The 20,907-nt window shown below is 40.4% G+C and overlaps 1 protein-coding gene and 1 long non-coding RNA gene across 4 annotated transcripts in view; both read right to left on the bottom strand.

Moving 5' to 3' along the window:
• LOC134227546 (zinc finger protein sens-like) overlaps nt 1–20,907 on the bottom strand; it is a 555,365-nt gene that overhangs the window by 479,222 nt on the left and 55,236 nt on the right. For all 3 annotated transcript variants that reach the window (XM_062709113.1, XM_062709112.1, XM_062709115.1), the window contains exon 2: nt 20,774–20,828. The gene's annotated coding sequence lies outside the window, so the exon portion shown is untranslated. The remainder of the gene's footprint in view (nt 1–20,773; nt 20,829–20,907) is intronic.
• On the bottom strand, nt 13,196–14,051 carry LOC134225626 (uncharacterized). The gene is made up of 3 exons (XR_009983284.1): nt 13,935–14,051; nt 13,538–13,877; nt 13,196–13,468 (listed from the first exon to the last, which is right to left on the bottom strand). It is a non-coding gene; the product is annotated as an uncharacterized LOC134225626 (long non-coding RNA).

The following is a 20,907-nucleotide window of genomic DNA, read 5'->3' as shown; positions in this document are numbered from 1 at the left end:
TGATTTAAATTATTTGGAATCCATAGGATTGTGATAGAGCTTGAGCTTGAGCTTGATTGACTGCCCGTAGTTGCTACTCCATTATGACCAGATCAGCTGTTCTTGCACAGAGAACCAACAGATGTTTGCTTGGGACTAGCAATCATCTTCAATGTACAAGTAGGTACTGGTGATCTTATTTGTTAGGTCACACTGGAGCCTGCCACGTCAGAATGCAAGTCAATGTAGGGAAAGGGAAGGAAATGATGATGCAATAACTCGCCCACTGCAAGCCGAATATAACTCTGCACTTGCCACGAGTTCATACGGAATTTGTTGGAATTTTTGGGTTAGGTTCGAGAGGCAGAGGTTCGTCTTGGTTAACGAGCTGCCAATGTGACAGATAGGAGAAAGTTACTGATACACGTAAAAAAATAACCTTATATGTTATGGCAAAAAAAACATTCGAAAAAACTTATACTATTCATTAAGCCACCTAATAAATGACTCCATATCAAAAAGCTAATAACATTCATAAGTTAATGAAAAGTATAAGTTTTGGAATGTATGTGACTAATGCGATGTATAAGTTTTTTCTTATACATATCATTAAGCGCCTGCTTTGGCAAAAAAGTATTAGAAATCTCAATAATATATAACATTAATTTTTTTTCGTGTAGAATTTCTTATTGGATGTAGGAAACGAGTTTTTTTGTTCATTTCCAATTCTAGCAGCTACTACTAGAATAGTCAAGTTGAGTATAGCATTGAAATGGAAACGGTATGGAAGTCCATTTCCAGTTCTAGCGATTGCTAGAACATGAGAAATATTGAGAAAGATACAAAGTAGGAGAATGGAACGGACCTGGGATTGAACCCATGACCTCCTGCGTATGAGGCAGAAACAGTAGCCATATGACTACCAAGCCCGTTCCATAGGATTCTGATTGAAAAAAATCAAAAAAGTCCTCCAATCATTTCGCACAATCTATCTTCTATATAATAAAAATGAAATGGTCTGTGTTCGTATCCGCATAACTCGAAAACGGCTCGATATATTTTCTTCATTCCTTCAGCAGGTATGCTGGCTATCGTTTCCGACGGGTTTATATGGTATTTCCTCATGCGAAAATCACGAATAAGGTCGAGTAAATTATGAATAACTAAAATAAAGATTCGTATGGAAAATTCGCATGGGCAGTTCACAACGCGCATTTTCGCCTACTATGTAGGACAACGTCTGCCGGGTCGACTAGTACCGAATAAAAATCAATCATGTATTCTTACCCTGATTTGTCCAATAATGGAAAATGTAAAATGGAATACCAAACTTTTGCCCTTCGACTCAACACCACTGTTCCGAACTAAATATTTTCACTTTTACAAAACAAAATCATCAAATAAACAACGCTTGAAGCTGTTAATCACCACACAATGAATCTAAATTCTCGCAACTCAATCCTTCTTATTTGTTCTTATCACTAGAACTGATAAAAAATATCAAAATAGATATAAAATTGTGTACTCAAAGCACAACAAAAGCCACATGGGTACAATAATTTCGAGTAACACCGTGCTGCCAAAAAATACCAGTTGCTTTTCCAATATATAAATAATCCTTTATCTATAACAAAAGAAACATTCAAAACGTTGACTCTATTATATTGTTTCTAATTCTCTCACTTTGAAAAAGTTTAAACAAATATTATTCTAATTAAGTGTGAAACTGAATTTAAGTGGTAATACAAATATGATGATGAGATGAATACCATCTGGTATCAAGTTAATGTTTTTGCTGACGTTGCTTTTTGTACCGTTCCGAGAGAGAGAGTTTGATTGACGTCTAAAGGCTGCCTTACACCTCGGGAAAATTTTCCACCGGATTTTGATCCCCGTGTATTTTAAATGGGGCCGGGATTTTGATTTTCCGTGCCCAAATCCCGAAAACATCGCATATGCAAAAATGCATGGGGAAAAAATCCGCGGACCAAATTCCCGAGGTGTAAGGTGGCCTTAACGACTGTTAAAATCAGCCACCTGGCACGACGCCATGTTTTTGCAGCCAACATCTCAAAGTAAAACTTATGGTAGTATTTGTGTTGTTTACCAACATCTGATTTGGTTCCCATTGGGCTCCAGAAATGTCAGTGGGGACCAGTCGCGCAATGTTGGCTGCAAAACATACGTAGGAAGCATCACATCAAGTAAAAGGATTTCGGCTGTCATATAAATTAAACTTTTCAGTAGTTTTTAAGGTATTTTGAAAACTACATTTGAAGATGGATGTCCATGATTTAACGTGGACAGGGTTTAAAATGTTCAGATATTGAGAGAAATATTGCACAGCACGCTTGAAATCAATAACACAGAGATGTGTTTGCTTCATACAAAACGGACCTAATGCAGAATATCACCTAGGTGAGCAACAGTTACACAGGCACAAAAATGCCTCGTACGATCGTGATTTCTTGTTTATTGAGGAACCAAATACTGTTGAAAATATTGAAATCCAAGCTTCAATAAAACCACACGAGCTATTTTTGTGGCTGTGTAACTATCGCTCATCTAGGTGTTGTTCTGCATTAGGTCCGTTTTGTGTGAAGCAAACATATCTCTGTGTTATTGATTTTAAGCGTTTGGGGTGAATTGGAATATGCTGGAGATGCAACCCTTGAGACTGGAATTAGAGCTGCAAGCAACCTTAGATTGAAGTGTTGTGTACTTTTTATTGTTATTTTGAAGCATTTCGCTTTGTTTCCGTTCCATGATGATGATACTTAAAAATTATCAAATTTCAGTAAATATCATATCATGATATATTTTACTTTTGGCCAAATCACCTCTCGTTTATTACTTTTCACTTTTTCACTTTTCATCCTCTCTTATCACTTCTAACATTTCATTTCTTACTTCTCATCTCCCATTACTGATCTCTCATAGTAACAAAAATGAAAAGAAGTGAGAAAGAAGCCATCCCATGTGTCACTTCTCATTTCTCACAATGAACACAACATAATTCTCATTTTTTACTCAAGGATGTTATCGATCATTTAGTAATCTGCGTTCGATCATTTCGTAGTTTGTCAATAACTCATTCCAGAGGCTAAATTTCAAAATGTGTTGTATGGTGGACTTTTAGTGCGAAGGTTTTTCTACAACTCTCCTCAACAGGTCGATGTTTGAATTCCACTGCTAAAGGAGTTACGGTGCTAGTTGCTATACTTATACTAAATGATAACAAAATATGCAATCATTTAGTCTAAGTTACTGCTACTAGCGCTATAGCTCCGTTATTAGTGAAATTCAAACAACGAACTGTTAGGCAGAGTAGTAGGTAAACCTTTGCACTAGAAGTCCACCATATAACACATTTTGAAATTTAGCCTCTGGAATGAGTTATTGAAAAACTACTAAATGATCGAATGCAGATTACTAAATGATCGATAACATCCTTGTTTTTACTTCTACAGTGAGATGTCTTACTTCTTACTTCTCATACAAAATGCCTCACTTCTTACTTCACCCTTCTCACTTCCCGTATCTTTTATCTTGCTTCTCACTGTGAAATGGTAGAAGTGTGAAAGCAAAAGTGGGGAATGAGATATGAAAAGTGAGACATTTTTCACTTCTAACTGTGGGAAGTGAGGAGTAAGAATTAAAAATGAGAAATAAGAAATAAGGAGTGAAAAATCGCACTACTCTCTAATCACTTGTAACTTCTCATTCTATTTTTTCATTGCAGGAAGTAAGAATCGAGATGTGAAACGTTTCAATTCTCATTTCGCTTCTCAATTTTCACTCCTCACTGGATGGGGGGGGGGGATTATGAAATAAGAAGTGAGAAGTAATAAAATGGTTAAAAGGTGAATGGAATCAACGCTTTGCAAAATGAAATTTTCCTATGTCTGAAACTTGATTATGCATATGTACAACATGTGATAGATTTAGTTCGGAAAAGGTATTGGAGGGTAACCGCCCCTTCGGTGGGGTTTGATCCCACGACCCCATCTACTCACAAGACTGGGGTCGTGGGATCAAACCCCACCGAAGGGGCGGTTACCCTCCAATAACTTTTCCGAACTAAATCTATCACATGTTGTACATATGCATAATCAAGTTTCAGACATAGTAATTAATTTCCACACCGGGTGGCTAGGAATGGGCGTTTTTCAGGAAAATATCGATACTGCCGTATCGATGTTTTTATCGTCGAAATATCGATGCCAAAAAATATCGGCGTTGAAACATCGATATTCCGATATATCGATACGTCCGGAAAATTAAAAGCACGAGCAAAAAAAAATTAAAAAATTGAGGAAACTTTTGATTTTCCATTTCAGGTCATTACAGTTTCGCGGTTTTTTACAGTTTGTGTCTAATGTGCTATATTTTTACTTTTGTTTTCTTACGGATAATGTTTCGGAATTAAAAAAACAATCGAAATCCGATATCAGCTACAAAAAATCGATACGGTCAAATATCGAACATAAGAAAATCGATACAAAATATCGATTAATCGGAGCGAAAATATCGATTCCCGATATATCGTATCGGTATCGCCCATTCCTAGGTGGCTTAATACCCGGCATATAGGCAATTAACTTTGAATGTGCTGAAATTTTCCGTCAAACGTCTGCTAAACGACCAATTGAAATTTTGACCAGACTCAGCCAAATAACGTTTTCAGCCGGTCGACCATATCACATTTTCGGCCAATTGATCCATTCTTCCAAATAACCATTAGGGCCGAAGTGTGCAGGCTACGTGACGAATTTTCGCCGTAAATTTGAAGTAGAAATTTCTTATATGATTGCAGAACAAAATTCAGATATACATATCTGGCAAGACTGGTTATGCGGGGCTTAAGTAGGGTAAGACGGTATGATATGCCCCCCCTACGGCATCTCCTTGATAACTGTTTATTTTTCAACGCAATTTATGCAAACTTTGTGGTATTTGGTAGTCCAGGAAGTCGCAAACACTTTGCCCATGAGTAGTCATATAAAAATATTGCAGATAACACGCAATAAAGCTTTTTTTTGGAAAGTAGTGGAAAAAAGTATTTTAAAAAGTGCCTGGGTAATACGCCCCACCTTAACCAAAGACGTTTCATAGCCCTTCATTAGTATTTTATCAATCCCATAATAAAAAGGTTACAAATCCTTATGTGCTTCACATTAAAAAACCAACATAAGTCCATTTAAGCAGGTTTGAATTACATTTCAATAGTTTCCATATAATTTGGAAGCAACTACTGCAAGCTCGTCGCGCTTGTGTCCAGTTGGTAAGGGCATATCGTCCTGCCTACACTGGGGCGTTTTGACCAGTGAAACACATTTCTAGATTGCTTTGAGAATAGGTCGTATGTGCAAAAAAGAGATTCTCTTTGATCGCGCTCTCTTTCGCTAATATTTTGGCTAGTTTTGCATGTTTTGCTACATTTCCACTTCAGCATGACAGACAAAGCTATCGTCTTTGGATATCTGCCAAGAAATTCGAAGTAAACTTTTGTATAGTTTCGTAATAATCGAAAGAGAATAGATCCAAAGAGAGACTCTCTTTTGCACATACGACCTATTCTTAAAGCAATCTAGATTTTTGAAAAACGAAACATTTTTGAAGATGGAAGCAATTTTATATCAAATTAACCACTGGGAAAAGTTATTCTGTTGCCCAACTGAGTGTTCCAGTGCAAGTTTTACGGACAGTACGCTAGTGTCGCTCCAGAATGTTGAGCAAACAAACATTGAAAGTTACATCAAAACTATAAGTTTTTTGTATTTTGCTCAGGGTTTGCAGAAATCGCTCTCAATAGATAACGAACAACGATAAAAGAGAGGCAAAAACTGTTCTGAATCATAACAAGCCATGATAACAAATTTATCAAACTTGTATACAAGTGCGAAAAAACAGAATCGGATAGGCAGCCCCCACAGAAAAATGGTGATTCTTGCTTTGTTTTTGCTCCTTTCGTGTTGGTTACTGCACAGCTGTGTAGAACAAGTTGAAATGCATCATCAGATCCAGTGCTCCCTACATTTGGAGCTTTCTAAAAGAAATTTATCATAGGGTATAATATCCCAAATCAGTTCTCTATCATGACAGCTTGCGAAAAAAGTTTCTCGCGATATGCTACATATCGTATATGTATACAGAGATGATAAGTGAGAGACTTGCTCTTTCTCTTTAGGATTCAATCCCTGATTTTGCTATTATTTTCATTATGTAATACAAAAATACTTCCACATTCACATAGTATGATGGTTTCACGAATATTTATAGGTACCAACTGATTTTGACCCTTAGTTAGATATAGTTTTCTATAAACCTAAGGGGGGGTTTTGGCCAGGTGGGGCGCATTATACCGTCTTAAGGGTGGTATGGACTTCTAAAGTACTGTACAAATAGATAGGACAAGTAGTGGTCAAGGAATGATTCCGCTACTGAAATTCCTTGAACAGTACGGAGCTCTCAAGGAAAACGAATAATTAGGCAATAGCAGGCGTATTTCTGTGAAGAAAACACAAACTGACGTCTTCACTAGCGGAATAATGCACTGGTGCATTATTCCCCACGTAAAGTGACGTTTTGTGAAGCTCTATCAACATTGCTTTAATTTTTTTGCGATTTATTTTAGGTGCAATATTTTTTCGGCTGTGGTATACCGATACGAAATGCCATGTTGAAAGTAGGTGCTCCCAATGGCCATGTTCTTGGAGTCGGTGGAATAAATTGGCCCGTTCTTGTTCGTCAAGGCGCAATGGTTATTCTATACACTTCCTGGCCAAATCTGAGATTTCCTATAAACCCCAGGAAGAGTTTGATGGCGTACATAGTTCGAACAGCTATCAGAATCGTGTTTGAGCAGCGTGTATAATAGGTTATCGTTATCAGTGCTTCCGCAGTGTACCTGTATCTTTATATATCGTTGCCCGTGTGATTTGTCACAGCCTTGGAAAATGTTTGCACCATTGGTCCCTTTCAACATACTTCTTGCAGCACTGCAACGTCGATAGTTTTGCTAATAATCCCTCGAAGAAACTTGGACGATGTTTAGTCAGAAATCGAACAAAGCTCCCAGGTAAGCCGATCGACCGGACCCACGGGGATGTAAGGATAAAAGTGGCTTGGCATGAAGCCACTTAAAAATAATGTCCTAGTGTTTAATGAGTACATTACATAATCAAGGGGTGAAAATAAACAATAAATGTTATACCAAATGAAATCCATAAACTCATCGAAAAACCTTTTGAAAATTATTGAAGTTTTTCTTCAAAGGCAGAGTATGTGCCTTGGGAATTCATAATTGAAAGCTTATTTAATGAAGGCTTTGTATTCGTTAGAAAATTTAATGCGTAATAGTGCCCCACCTTAGTCTACGACAAAACTTAGCTGAGTTTCAGTATATTATCCTACTTGATACTTTATGGGCTACAGCTCCTCGATGAACCTACGCCGAATGGAGTATCCTCCTCTACTGAACTTGATCCTGGGCCAATCGCTTTCAGTTACCCTGAACGCTTAGCGCCCTCAGGTCCTTTGCTACTGCAAAAAGCCATCGTCTACGCGGCCTTCCGCGAAGCGTACGGCCCCTCCATGGTTCTCTCCTGAATATTATTTTCGCTTGGCACTCTTCCGACATACGAACGACGTGCACAGCCCATCGTTGTCTGCCGTGCCCTCCTCAACAAACATTGGAAGCTGATAGAGCGCTTATTCTACCAAAAATAGCATTCTTCAGCCAAAAAACTAGCATATTCAGCTTTTATTGTTTGTTGGATCGTTGATTGTCAGCGAATGGGATGAGATAGATAACTGATGGTAATTGGACAAGAAGTTCCTCCAGGAATTCTTCAGGTAAGTTCCTCCAGGAATTCTTCAGGTAAGTTCCTCCAGGAGTTCCTCCGAAAGTTCCTCCAGCAATTTCTCCAGAAGACCCTCCAGGAATTCCTCCAGAAGTTCGTAAAGAAATTCCTCCAGAAGTTCGTAAAGAAATTCCTCCAGAAGTTCCTTCAGGAATTCCTCCAGAAGTTCCTCCAGGAATTCCTCCGGAAGTTCCCCCAGGAATTCCTCCGGAAGTTCCTCCAGGAATTCCTCCGGAAGTTCCTCCAGGAATTCCGCCCTCCAGAAGTTCCTCCAGGAATTCCTCCGGAAGTTTCTCCGGGAATTCCTCCGGAAGTTTCTCCGGGAATTCCTCCGGAAGTTTCTCCGGGAATTCCTCCGGAAGTTCCTCCAGGAATTCCTCCGGAAGTTCCTCCAGGAATTCCTCCGGAAGTTCCTCCAGGAATTCCTCCGGAAGTTCCTCCAGGAATTCCTCCGGAAGTTCCTCCAGGAATTCCTCCGGAAGTTCCTCCAGGAATTCCTCCGGAAGTTCCTCCAGGAATTTCTCCGGACGTTCCTACAGAAATTCCTCCGGAAGTTCCTCCAGGAATTCCTCCGGAAGTTCCTCAGGAATTCCTCCGGAAGTTCCTCAGGAATTCCTCCGGAAGTTCCTCCAGGAATTCCTCCGGAACTTCCTTCAGGAATTCCTTCGGAGGAACTTCCGGAGGAATTCCGGAGGAACTTCCGGAGGAATTCTGGAGGAACTTCCGGAGGAATTCCCGGAGGAACTTCCGGAGGAATTCAGGAACTTCCGGAGGAATTCCCGGAGGAACTTCCGGAGGAATTCGGAGGAACTTCCGGAGGAATTCCGGAGGAACTTCGGAGGAATTCCCGGAGGAACTTCCGGAGGAATTCTGGAGGAACTCGGAGGAATTCCCGGAGGAACTTCCGGAGGAATTCCCGGAGGAACTTCCGGAGGAATTCGGAGGAACTTCGGAGGAATTCGGAGGAACTTCCGGAGGAATTCCCGGAGGAACTTCCGGAGGAATTCCCGGAGGAACTTCCGGAGGAATTCCCGGAGGAACTTCGGAGGAATTCCCGGAGGAACTTCCGGAGGAATTCCCGGAGGAACTTCGGAGGAATTCCCGGAGGAACTTCGGAGGAATTCGGAGGAACTTCCGGAGGAATTCCCGGAGGAACTTCCGGAGGAATTCCCGGAGGAACTTCGGAGGAATTCCCGGAGGAACTTCCGGAGGAATTCGGAGGAACTTCCGGAGGAATTCCCGGAGGAACTTCCGGAGGAATTCGGAGGAACTTCCGGAGGAATTCCCGGAGGAACTTCCGGAGGAATTCCCGGAGGAACTTCCGGAGGAATTCCCGGAGGAACTTCCGGAGGAATTCCCGGAGCGACTTCCGGAGGAGTTCCCGGAGAAGCTTCCGGAGGATCATTCGAAGAAACTTCCGGAGGAATTCGGAGGAACTTCGGAGGAATTCCCGGAGGAACTTCCGGAGGAATTCCCGGAGGAACTTCCGGAGGAATTCCCGGAGGAACTTCCGGAGGAATTCCCGGAGGAACTTCCGGAGGAATTCCCGGAGGAACTTCCGGAGGAATTCCCAGAGGAACTTCCGGAGGAATTCCCGGAGGAATTCCCGGAGGAACTTCCAGAGGAACTTCCGGAGGAACTTCCGGAGGAACTTCCGGAGGAATTCCCGGAGGAACTTCCGGAGGAATTCCTGGAGGAACTTCCGGAGGAACTTCTGCAGAAAGGAGGAATTTCTAGAGGAACTTCCGAAGGGCTTCCTGGAGGAACTTCCGAAGGAATTCTTGGAGGAACTTCCGGAGGAATTCCTGGAGGGACATCCGAAGTAGTTCCTGGAGGAACTTCCGAAGTAATTCCTAGAGAACTTCCGGCGGAGTTCTTGGAGGAACTTCCGGTGGAAATCCTGGAGGAACTTCCGGTGGAATTCCTGGAGGAACTTCCGGTGGAAATCCTGGAGGAACTTCCGGTGGAATTCCAAGGTTCAGGTCCAGAAAGCCACATTGATCTGTGTCTATGACTAAATTTACTATTATAAGATTGTCAGTGGAAGGTTATGAAAGATTCTCATGGTAGTGATAGCATGTCGATCGTCACCATAATCAAAAGTGGCTATTCACGATCAGAACCTGTTAATGTTCCTTTCATCCTATAGAGGGACATTGACTATCAAAAATTTACAACGGCAGTAAAAATGATATTGAATCAACACAGATATTCTTCTACCACTGGATGAGTGGACGGCATAAAAGAATTCTGGCGACGTTTTGTCGAGGGACTACTACAAAAAACTTCAATGACAAGAATTTGTTAAATGTCTCGCAACAAGCGAGAGTGAAGGGCACTCCAATCGATGGATATTCAACATAAAAAAAAAGTCCAAATTCAGTACCATCTGATCCAATATTTAGAGAAACTATCTCTGACATCGGTTGCTTAACCAGACTTCTGAACGCTGGAACTATCAATGTCTCTTTTTTCATCAAATATTTCTTATACGGCATGCGATAACCAATAGTTATATGATAGTTCCTACGGGAATTCCTCCAGGCATTGCTACGGAAGTTGCTTCAAGAATTGCTCCCGAAGTTCCTACAGAAATTGCTCCGGAAGTTCATGCTGGAATCATCCTCCTTAAGTAGTTGGCCTGGGATATTTTCCAGGAGCTTCTCTAAAAATTTATCTAGATATTCTTCATAAATTACTTCAGGACAAGGATAGACCAGAAATTATCTCGAAAAATTATCATTCAGTCTTTTCGAAATTGACATGGACTTCCTCCAAACCCATCCCGCGGGAATTCTTCAGAATTCCTCAAAGGAATAACATCAGAAGTTCCTCCTATAGACTTTCCGGATGTCTTCTTCTTCTTCATTGGCATTACATCCCCCACAATGACATTGCCGCCTCGCAGCTTAATTTTTTATGCTCTTCCACAGTCATTAACTGCGTGGTTTCTAAGCCATTTTTGTTACCATATTCAATTTGTATATCATGAGGCTAACACGATGATACTTTTATACCCAGGGAAGTCCAGATGTTTTCCAACCCGAAAATGTCCTAGACCGAACCGAGAACCGAACCCAGCCACTCTCAGCATGGTCTTTCTTTGTATTCTTTGGTTTCTCAAGAATTCCTCCTGAAGTTCTTCTAGAAATGTCTCCACAAAGTGCTTCGAATATTCCTTTCGAAAGTATCTCCAGGGATTCCTTCGAATGTTCCTACTGAAATTTCTCAATAAATTCGTCCGGAAGTTCTATAGGAATATTTTCGGACATTCGGCAAGGAATACCTTCGGATGTTTCTCCAGAAATTCCTCTAATAATTACTTCAGGAATTCCGCGGGAAGTTTTTTTAAAAGAATTCCTACGGAATTCCCCTGGGGTCCACCAGGAAGGTTACTCGTAAATTCGTTCATAAGTTCACTTGAATTATATTCACAATTTCTCAAAGATACTCCCCTAGAAATTCCCAGTAGAAATTCCTGGAGAAATTCCAGAAGAAATTCCTGGAGGTGTTCCCGAAAAAATTCCTGGAGAAATTCCCGAAGGCCCAGAGGAAACCCAGAGGAATTCCCGTAGGAGTTGTTGGAGGAATTCCTGGAATGAGTTCTGGTGAAATTCTTGGACGAATTCCCAGAGAAATTCCTGGAGGAATTCCTAGAGGTATTCCCGAAGGAATTCCTCAAGGAATATCCCGAGGAAATTCTGGACGAATTCCCTGAGGAATTCCCGGAAGAGTTATTGGAGGAATTCCTGGAGAATTTCTTGGATGGATTCTTGGAGGAATTGTCAGAGGAATTTCTGGAGGAATCTACGGAGGAATTCCTAGAGGAATTCACGGAGGAACTAATGAAGGAAATTCCGAAGGGATTCCTTAACAAATTCTCGAAAGAACCCCTGGAGAAATTATTGGAGGAATTCCTGGAGAAGTTCTTGGAGGAATGCCTGGAGAAATTCTTGGAAGAATTTCCGTGGGAATTTCTGGAGGAGTTCCCGGGATATTCTGGAGTAATTCGCGGAGAAATTCTTGGATGAATTCCTGGAGAAAATCCAGTAGGAATTCCTTGAGAATTTCCTGGAGGAATTCCTGGAAGATTTCTTGGAGGAATTCGCGGATAAATTCCTGGAGGAATTCTCCCGCAAAAAATCCCGGAAGTGTTCCTGGAGGAATTCTTTAACTTTAAGAATTTCCCCAGGAATTCCTTCAAGAATTCCTCCGGGAATTGCTCCAAGAATTCCTCCGGAAATTCCTCCGAGAATTGCCCCAGAAATTGCTGCGGGAATTTCTCCAAAAATTTTCAAGACCAATAACGATGCTGGCAACGTCCTCACTGTCAATTTAAAATTAGAGGAGAAAAATTAGTTCAACACTTTTTGTTCGACAGGGGAAAGGGATGCTTTGTTAGATGAGATGGTAATCTATAGAAAGTCGCCTTAGTAAGCAATATTTTGTACGAAGCTTAGTCACAGTAAATTACTCAACCGCACAAAGCAGAACCAACATTTCAATAATCCAAAATTAAACACGAGCTATCGCGCACTAAGGTTTGCTTTGTAATTATTTTTTCTCAGAGCAACAAAGCATAAATCAGAACCAAACACCTCTATAACCGCGCGATCGTTCTTCATCCCATACTAAACGAGAGTTGACGTACTCACTTACTGAAGGCTTCACTTTCACATTAATTTACTCACCCGCACAAAGCAGAACCCAACTCTTCTTTAATGGCGAGATCGTTTTGCATCAAATACTAAACACAAGCTAACGCGTACTCCATCTTCAAAATGATCGCATTATTGTAAACATAGTGAAATAGTAGTTTTAATGTCTGCCATAATCATTCGCTTTCCTTACTTTTTGTATTGTTTGAAGAGGAATTGGATCTTATTGATGAACTACGAAGCTTACGAGATGAAGACTATGAGCTCGATAATCATGATCTGAGAAAAATCATCTTTATATTGAAAATAGCCACAAACTGGCATGAAAATTAGCCAAAGCAAATATTAAGAATAGTTAATTTATTATTTCAACATGCTGGGACCCATATGCGGTCATATTCCATATAAAATTTTTTTTTGACTTTTTATCAAATAATGATAAAATATGAGAAATATGGCCATAACAGATTCTGACTTGAAAACGACAGGTATTCATCAACATGTGCCTTCGGTCAGAGCTGTAACGTGGACTCTTATTTTCTTATAAAGAAAAAAAATCATTTAATGAGAAAGGCAGAATATCTTTTGAAGCATATCTAAACACATTAGATGATAATTAACAATTAAAGTTTTTACTATATTCTTAAGATTCAGAAAACTAACGACAATATGAAAGAAAAAACACGGAAACACTTTGGTTGATTGTTCGGATAGTCATCATCGATATCGTCATCAGATCCATTTGAACCAGGGAAGTTGGATACATAATAAAGTAAAAAAAACTGGAGTTAGTTGGTCGATATGGTTCAAAAGCACCGGATCTGGAGTCAGTAAAATCGAACTCTGCAGTGAGCTGATCGATGGTCGTCTTCGGATCGGGCAAGTCCACTGAATCAAATAATGCTATTAACATAGTTTTTTCCGACTGCATCGGAGTATCCTCCTGAGAAAATGGATTGACAAAAGCTAAAATAAAAAAAAACCAACCACTTAATTTGAGTTCAATATGCCATCACATGTTTACAGCAACATTACGGATCCAGGAGTCTCCGGTAACGGCCCATAGCAACCAAAAATGGAACTTATCCGGACCATCCATGAGCCATGAATAACATGTCAAACTCCATGTCTGTTTGATGATTTTTTTAATTTAATGCATCCAGATTTTTTTAACTTATTGGTTTTCGAAATTGTTGCATTTCTCATGGAGTAAATCTTGATGTTGACGCCTCTTTAGCGTTGACCCACTTGGCGGAGGCTTGGCAGTGAATAATTCAAGCCTGGTATTCTCACAGGTATATCAAGTGCCAGGCAACTAATGTTTCGAAACGGAAGTGAGGCTGGATCGGGCGGTTTTGTGGTTGACATATTAAAACTGTAAAATGTTTGAAATACATAATTATTAATTTTATTACATCCAATAATAGCTTACCATCTGGATAACTTTTGCAAATCTACTAGCAAACGAACACAGAAAATGTTTTGTTTTGTTTTTCGCCTACTTTCTTCAATTACTTTCGTTGGCTGTCAAAATTTCTTTGGTAATTATATAAAATTTTCCTTGACCGTTTTCCTTGAGATCTCCATACTAGGCTTTACCCTAAATTACTTTCAGCGTTTGATGATACATTAACACCGCACCGTGTCAATTGGTGAGCAGCAAGCCTTGAGTCGGCCTCTTCTTATCAGATCTCCGTTGCGTGCACACACACCCAAGGAAAGCTGTTGTCATGGCATTTCGCTCCGACCTTTTGGGGCTTCACATTTTGGCGATCCTGCCAGGTTATTTTTTGATTTCTGACGCTGATTTTCAAAAGGTGAGTTCAATTCAAGGGTTATTATTAAAATATTTGATGGTTTTAAAAAAATAGAAGGCAAGGTGGTTTGTATTTCTAAAAAGCGCGACCGAAAAGGCCGCTGAAAATTAATTGTGGTTTGGAAAATCACAAAGCGCCTCGGATCGACCGGGGAAACCGGGGAAAAACGATTGTGGTTTGGAATATCACAAAGCTTGTCTGGAAGTCCGCTGGAATATGAATTGTGGTCTGGTAGACCGCTGGAAAATGGTTTGTGGTGTGGTAAATCACAAAGCGCACTGGAAATGGTTTGAGTCGTGGAAAATTACAAAGCGCGTTTGGGAGACCGCTGAAAATTGATTGTAGTTCGGAATACCACAAGACGCGTCTGGGAATAGGGTTGACGAGCCAGAAAAGTGAGTCCTGATTATATATTTATTAAGAAGACTTTCAGTTCTAGACTGACTCGTCTTCGGATATGTTCTTTGGAAGGCAAAATATATTATTTTGAATTTTATTCTAGAATTCAATGACAAGTTATTTGGCTAACTGGTGCAAATATGCCAAATATTTCAAATTCGATTTTATGAACTGTTGAACTGCACCTTCAAGATATTCATAGAAAAGCTTCCCATTGTTTTTGGAAGCTTTTCAGTTCGTTGAGCAGATTTTGAACTGCTGGAGACTTTGAGCTAATGTTTCCTTCATATATTCAACCACAACCATACTATCAGTGACTCAACAATTACAAAGACCAATAACAACGCCGGCCATGTCCTTTTAGTCAGTATAAAAAAGAATGATGGAATACTAGCTGGTGATTTTTGCTATTTTGAGACTTCTAATAAGCGATAGGTCCAATAATGCATCGGTTTGCGATAGGTCCAATGCATCTTCGGGGAACTATGATCTGGCAGATGCCTACACTTTTGTTGGCTGTAAAAAATCGAACAGTCTCAACGATTTTGTGGCTTGACACAAAGTGCTTTCAAGATTTTCCTTGTTAGGGTTCGTATGCTAGTTTAGCCAACCAAGATTGGCTTTGTTTCCAATAGGAACCACCACGAGTGACGGCTTCTGTTTGTTCGACTATAGGTACGTCGAGTTGCCGGGCAGAATTGCAACGCTTCAGAAAAAGCACTCATAGAGAGACATCAGATCGAGGTGTCGTTCGCAGAAGAAGCTGACAACAATAGCGTAAGGATTCGTCTGCTCGTGCTTGAAACTCGAGAACGTGAGAACCAGGTTCAAGATTGGGTAGAAAAAATTCGTTCGGGTCGCATAAATCCTCCTTACAATCGGATACCACTAGACTTTATCTAACTTTAACGATTGTGAGCACTGGCGGAGACAGAGGTGGGGCACCACACGATGCAATCACACCATTGTTCTCATAGGCTATTGTTCTTGCGCCAAGTGGTGCCCCACCAAATAACAATAGCTGGTGACGCCAGTGATTGTGAGTAGATGCAAACGAAGGTCTACTAGCTGTGGCTGGGACGCTGCGGAATTAATCTATTCAGCAGATCTTTGCGGTTTGGATTTTAGCACAGAATTAGCCAATAACGGCGGAGACACTGCTTCTACTAGAGAACGAAATGCGTTCTGAAGCAGTTCCAACAGTGCGATATTCAAGATCCACTACCTCGCCAGTCCCGCAAAACCTCACATACCACGAAAAATTCCAAATCTTCTTAGCGGTAGTACGAGTGTTCTGTAATGTCTCTCTTCATCTCAGATGTTAGCGACTGAGACGATCCACGAATTCCAATATGGAGATCAATTCGAAATAGGGGAAAATGGTGTAAAATGCACATTTGGGTAGCTGCAAAAGTAAATAACATTTCTGTAAAACAGTACAAAACTTTAGATAGCTAGGGAAGCGAGAACGAAACAGTTTGAAACATTTAATGCAGTGTGGAAGTTTTTGGAGAAGTTCGATCTGAAAGAGCCTGATGTTTAAGTAGATGTCAAGCAGTAGATGTTAAAGCGACTGGAAAACGCATTCCAAGAATAGCATGCTGTTCGTCGAAAAATTGAGCTGGTTACCGATAACGTTGCTGCCGACGAAGATGCTGAAGCACTCGAGAAGTAGGATGCAGAAAATGCGACGATTATGTTCGAGGTCAAGGAGAAATACTGCGAACTTAAGACGTCATTGCATTGATGAGTCTGTGGGTCTAAATAGTTATCCTTCTGAGTTCCGGTCAGCAACTGGATTCTGACTAAAACTTTTGCTTCATGACGACGAGCTTCTCCAGAATACGGAATGTCTGAGAAACTCCTAAGCGCCTGTCAGTCCAGGAAATCGGCGGTTTGAACTTCGTAGCTGCTTTGTCGGAGATATCGTCTTGCTGCAACGAGATGAGCTTCTGCATTCTGCCCCAGTTGAAGGCAAAGTTTTATGATCCAGGGACAATTATCTGATCATCGGTGTGGATCACTACTTCAATCCACTCGCCGAGGGCCGTGAAGTGGGTGGAGATGGAGCTTCTACAATGGTGGTTCTACAAAGGGTGGAGCTTCTACAATGCAAAACACGGTTTTGGATGGGTTGTTTCCGGTCGAGTAAGAAATTAGGTGACAGCTCGTGAAGAAAGAAGCTGTTCAGTTGCTAGTCTGGAAGCTATCTATGTTAGCTTCTTTTCTCAATGAATCACTACAAATCATCGGAGAAGCATCGAATCCAGAACGGCACACTCCGAAAGGCAAGCGCCGAAGAATGCGCGCTCTCCATTCGTGACACTAGAGTCCCACCTACTTCCGAGAATCGCTTTTCTACTGCTTTAAACCACTCGGTATCCACGTACCAGTCCCTCCAGTCCAGTGTCTAGTAGTATCGTCCAGTCAAGTATGTAAAATGTCAGAATGATGCCCTGTGCAGTGCAAACTTTTGTATCAGTCTGTCTATAATCCTTGGCTCGGTGTCATCATCGGCAGTTTGTAAAAAAAACATAAAAATTGCTTACGTAATTAGTGTACGACCCCTTACTGGTGCAATTTTGAGCTGTCTATCCAAGTACAATAGCGAATCGGGAAAAGGGTCGTTTGGCCGAAAGTCAATCGGTCGAAAGCCATTTAACCGAAGGCCAGTAGGCGAAAAGCTGTTAGGTTGAAGCCCATCTGACCGAAAGTCATTTGGCCAAAGTAGGTGTATGGTCTATAATACCGATTGACCGAAAATGCCGTTCGACCTAAATAGTCGTTTGACAGAACGGTCCATTTAGTCGAAACGGCCGAAAAAGTAGATTGATCGGATAAATCATTTGGCCAACAGTTCTGCTTGATCGAAATGGTCGTTTGGCAGAGAGGCCCATTTGATTGAATAGATCATACGGTCGAAAATGTCGTTTGGCACAACGGATCATTTGACTGAAAAATCCGCCTGACCGAATGAGTCATTTTGGGTTAAAATGCAATTTGCCCGAAATGACTGTTTTGCAACAAAGGGCCATTTGGCCGAACTGCCGAAAATGTCATTCGCTATGGTCAAAAATGTCGTTTCCCCGAATAATGCTGAATGTGAAAAGTGTAAGTGATGAATAAGAATTAAGAAGGTGTCAGAAACGAGAAATGGGGAATTAGAAGAAAGAAGTGATGAGTGAGACGGCTTACTACTCACTTCTCATCCTTCATTTTCCATTCTCATTTCTTACCTCTCACTTCACATTTCACATTTATCACAATTAGAAGAGAAAACTAAGAAATGATGAAAAAGTGAAAAGTGAGAAGTAAGACACATCATTTTTATTTCTCACTGCTCATTTTACGCTTCACACTTCTTACTTCTTACTTTGCACTTCGCACTTTTAACAGTCAGAAGAGAAAAGTGAGACAATTTTCTTCTCACTTCTCACTCTCCATTTTCCACTTTCTCATCTGACTTCGAAAGCTCAAAAATCCAAAGTAAGATATGAGAAGCAAGACATGAGAAGAGAGAAGTGAGACGTCTCACTTTTATCTTCTAATTGTAAAAAGTGAGAAGTGAGGAATGAGAATTAAAAAAGAGAAATTTCTCGCCTCTCATTTTTTTGCTTTGCACTTTCGATTTTTCAAAGTGAAAAGAGAAAGATGAGATATGAGGAGTAAGAAGTGAGAAGAAAGATGTCCCACTTCTTATTTCTCTTTTTTCAATTATCATTTCTCACTTTTCACTTTTTACAATGAGAAGATAAAAGTAAGACATCTCACTTCTCTTTTCACCTCTCATGTCCAGCTTGAGTAATGAAAGTTAGAGGGGGACGTCTCACTTCCCATTCCTTATTTCCAACTTTTATTTTTCCACTGTGAAAAGTGAGAAATGAGAAGTAAGAAATAAAAAGTGAGAAATGCAACGTCGCACATAAAACCTCTTGCTTTTTTCGTAGCATCTTACACAATTATTGTGAAAAAATTAAAATCTTTACATTTTATGTCTCTAAACATTTTTTTATCGCAGCTTTAACCATAAAGAGCGGAATTTCATGAAGTTTCTGGATATTTATGGATTTTCATGATTGACAACTTGATTCCGTAGTTATTCCGGATTTAAAATAGTTGTTGGCTTTTGGCCATTTTCCAGAACGCATACTTCGGAAATTATTATTTAAGATATTTTGAATGGAAACAACGCATAACTATGTCAAATTTGATTAGGAATATGATCAGTTAAAAATATGGCCTGTATTCCAGATTCCAAACTTTCCGTCGGAGCCTGCTACAGGATCACTTTACGGAAATAGGCAAATACCATCATGCGATGCATTTAACTACACGATTTCATAAGTTATGGCAATCTAAGGTGATTTTGTAATTATTGGACCACATTTGAACCGTTTGAACCGTTAAACGGATTTGCCGAGTACCGGTTCAATGGTCAATTTCGGAAAAGGAGCAACCTTTATCATATATTAAACTTCATCACTAAAAAATTTTGTCATTCTATGGTAGTTTCGTATGTCCTGGACCATATTTCAACAGATTGGAATTGGTAAAAGGGTTGGCCGAGTATCGGATTAAAGACAATTTTGGAAAATATGTAAACATTATCATGCGCCACATCAAACTTCATGATTCGCCACTCATTTTAAATCCGGAATAACTCCGGAATCAAATGGCCAATCCTGGGAATTCATAAAGCTCCAGAAGCTTGAATATATTTCGCTTCTTTTGGTGAAAGTTGTGAAAAAAAAATGAAAGACAAAAACGTTACAACCAAAAAGATTTTTATTTTGATTTTCAAAAGGAGGGGGGTTGGTAACATTCACCCGTTCAGCAAACGATATGTTACCCCTTTCTACCAAACTGCCACTTTGTAACCTATTTTAATAAACCTTTTTGACGCAATGAGAAAACAGAACTGTGCAATAAAAATCCTATTCGACTAAATGCTGATGTCATATTAGAAATTTGGAGACAGTACTCGTCGATAGCAAATCCTTCCGCACGCGATGGCATATGAGCAAGTCAAACCACCTTCCTTTTGCCAGTGGAGATATATCAGCTTCCACACTGATATTCTTCCCTCCCCCTTCATACGGGAGCTTGGCAGAAGGAAGGTCGTGCGATATATGCCATCACAAATATTGCCCTCCGCTCGCTTTCAAATCGACTTCTATAAAAACATTCTTCATGCCTGCCGTATCCTAACGGAACTATCAATTCTATACTTTCGCCTCTAATGCTATCATGAACATGTACGTCCAAGTTTGGAAGATGATAATTAGCATTTCCATATCAAACCTTTTTGGTTAAACGACATTTTCAGCCGCGTTGACCCGTTCAGCCAAATGACATTTTCGACCGAATAGTTGTTTATATCAAACGACATTTTCGGCCACACGACCCGTTTGGTTGAATGATGACCGGCTGATCGATATTTTCTACCGTATGGCGTCGAAGTTGTCGAAGTAAATCACCAACATCCAGCCCCAAGGATTGGATAAACCTTTCGTGTAAGCTTAATGCTGCGGATGACGCTCAGAAAAGGAAAGTTGAGTCTTTTCTCGAAGATCCTGACTGCTAGTACTGAATAAAAAATGACCTAAGCTAAAAAGGACCTTGGAGAGTGCCAACGAAGATATGCAAGTCTGTTACCTGTACCTAGAAGTGCCAGTTATGTGCAATCCAATGAACTTTGATCTGTGCTCTAAGTGGGACTTACTCCTGAGGACAACTGCCTATTTGGCTTCGTAGTAATATAGTCGGAGAATTACTCGTATAGGGGTCGACTATTTCAGACCTACTGGGTAAAGGTAAACGGTTCTGCATCAACATTAAAAAAATATATTTTCTTCACAGTTGTATCCAAGATTGCTTGCCCCATTCTTCGACAGAAGAAAAGTAAATGCATCGCACCAGATCCAAAAACCCCTCGTAACAATTTGCATACTAATTGATAAAATCCTGTTACTGGGCTTAGCGTTAAGCAGTTGCTGCAGCACCACCGGCAACAACACCAATTGCTCTCCACTACTGTTGCTGTGCACTGACCTACCTTATTAGAAGCTCTCGTGTTCGTGTTGGTCTCACTTGGTCAGCTTGGTTTTGATCTGTAAGGGAGCAAAAAAAATAGAAACCTCTTAGAAAATTGGCACTGCACCAGGTGAATGAGCGATATAACATTTCATG

Source organism: Armigeres subalbatus, chromosome 3, assembly GCF_024139115.2.
Source record: "Armigeres subalbatus isolate Guangzhou_Male chromosome 3, GZ_Asu_2, whole genome shotgun sequence".
Taxonomy (NCBI): Eukaryota; Metazoa; Arthropoda; class Insecta; order Diptera; family Culicidae; genus Armigeres; species Armigeres subalbatus.
This window is presented reverse-complemented; position numbering and strand designations above follow the sequence as displayed.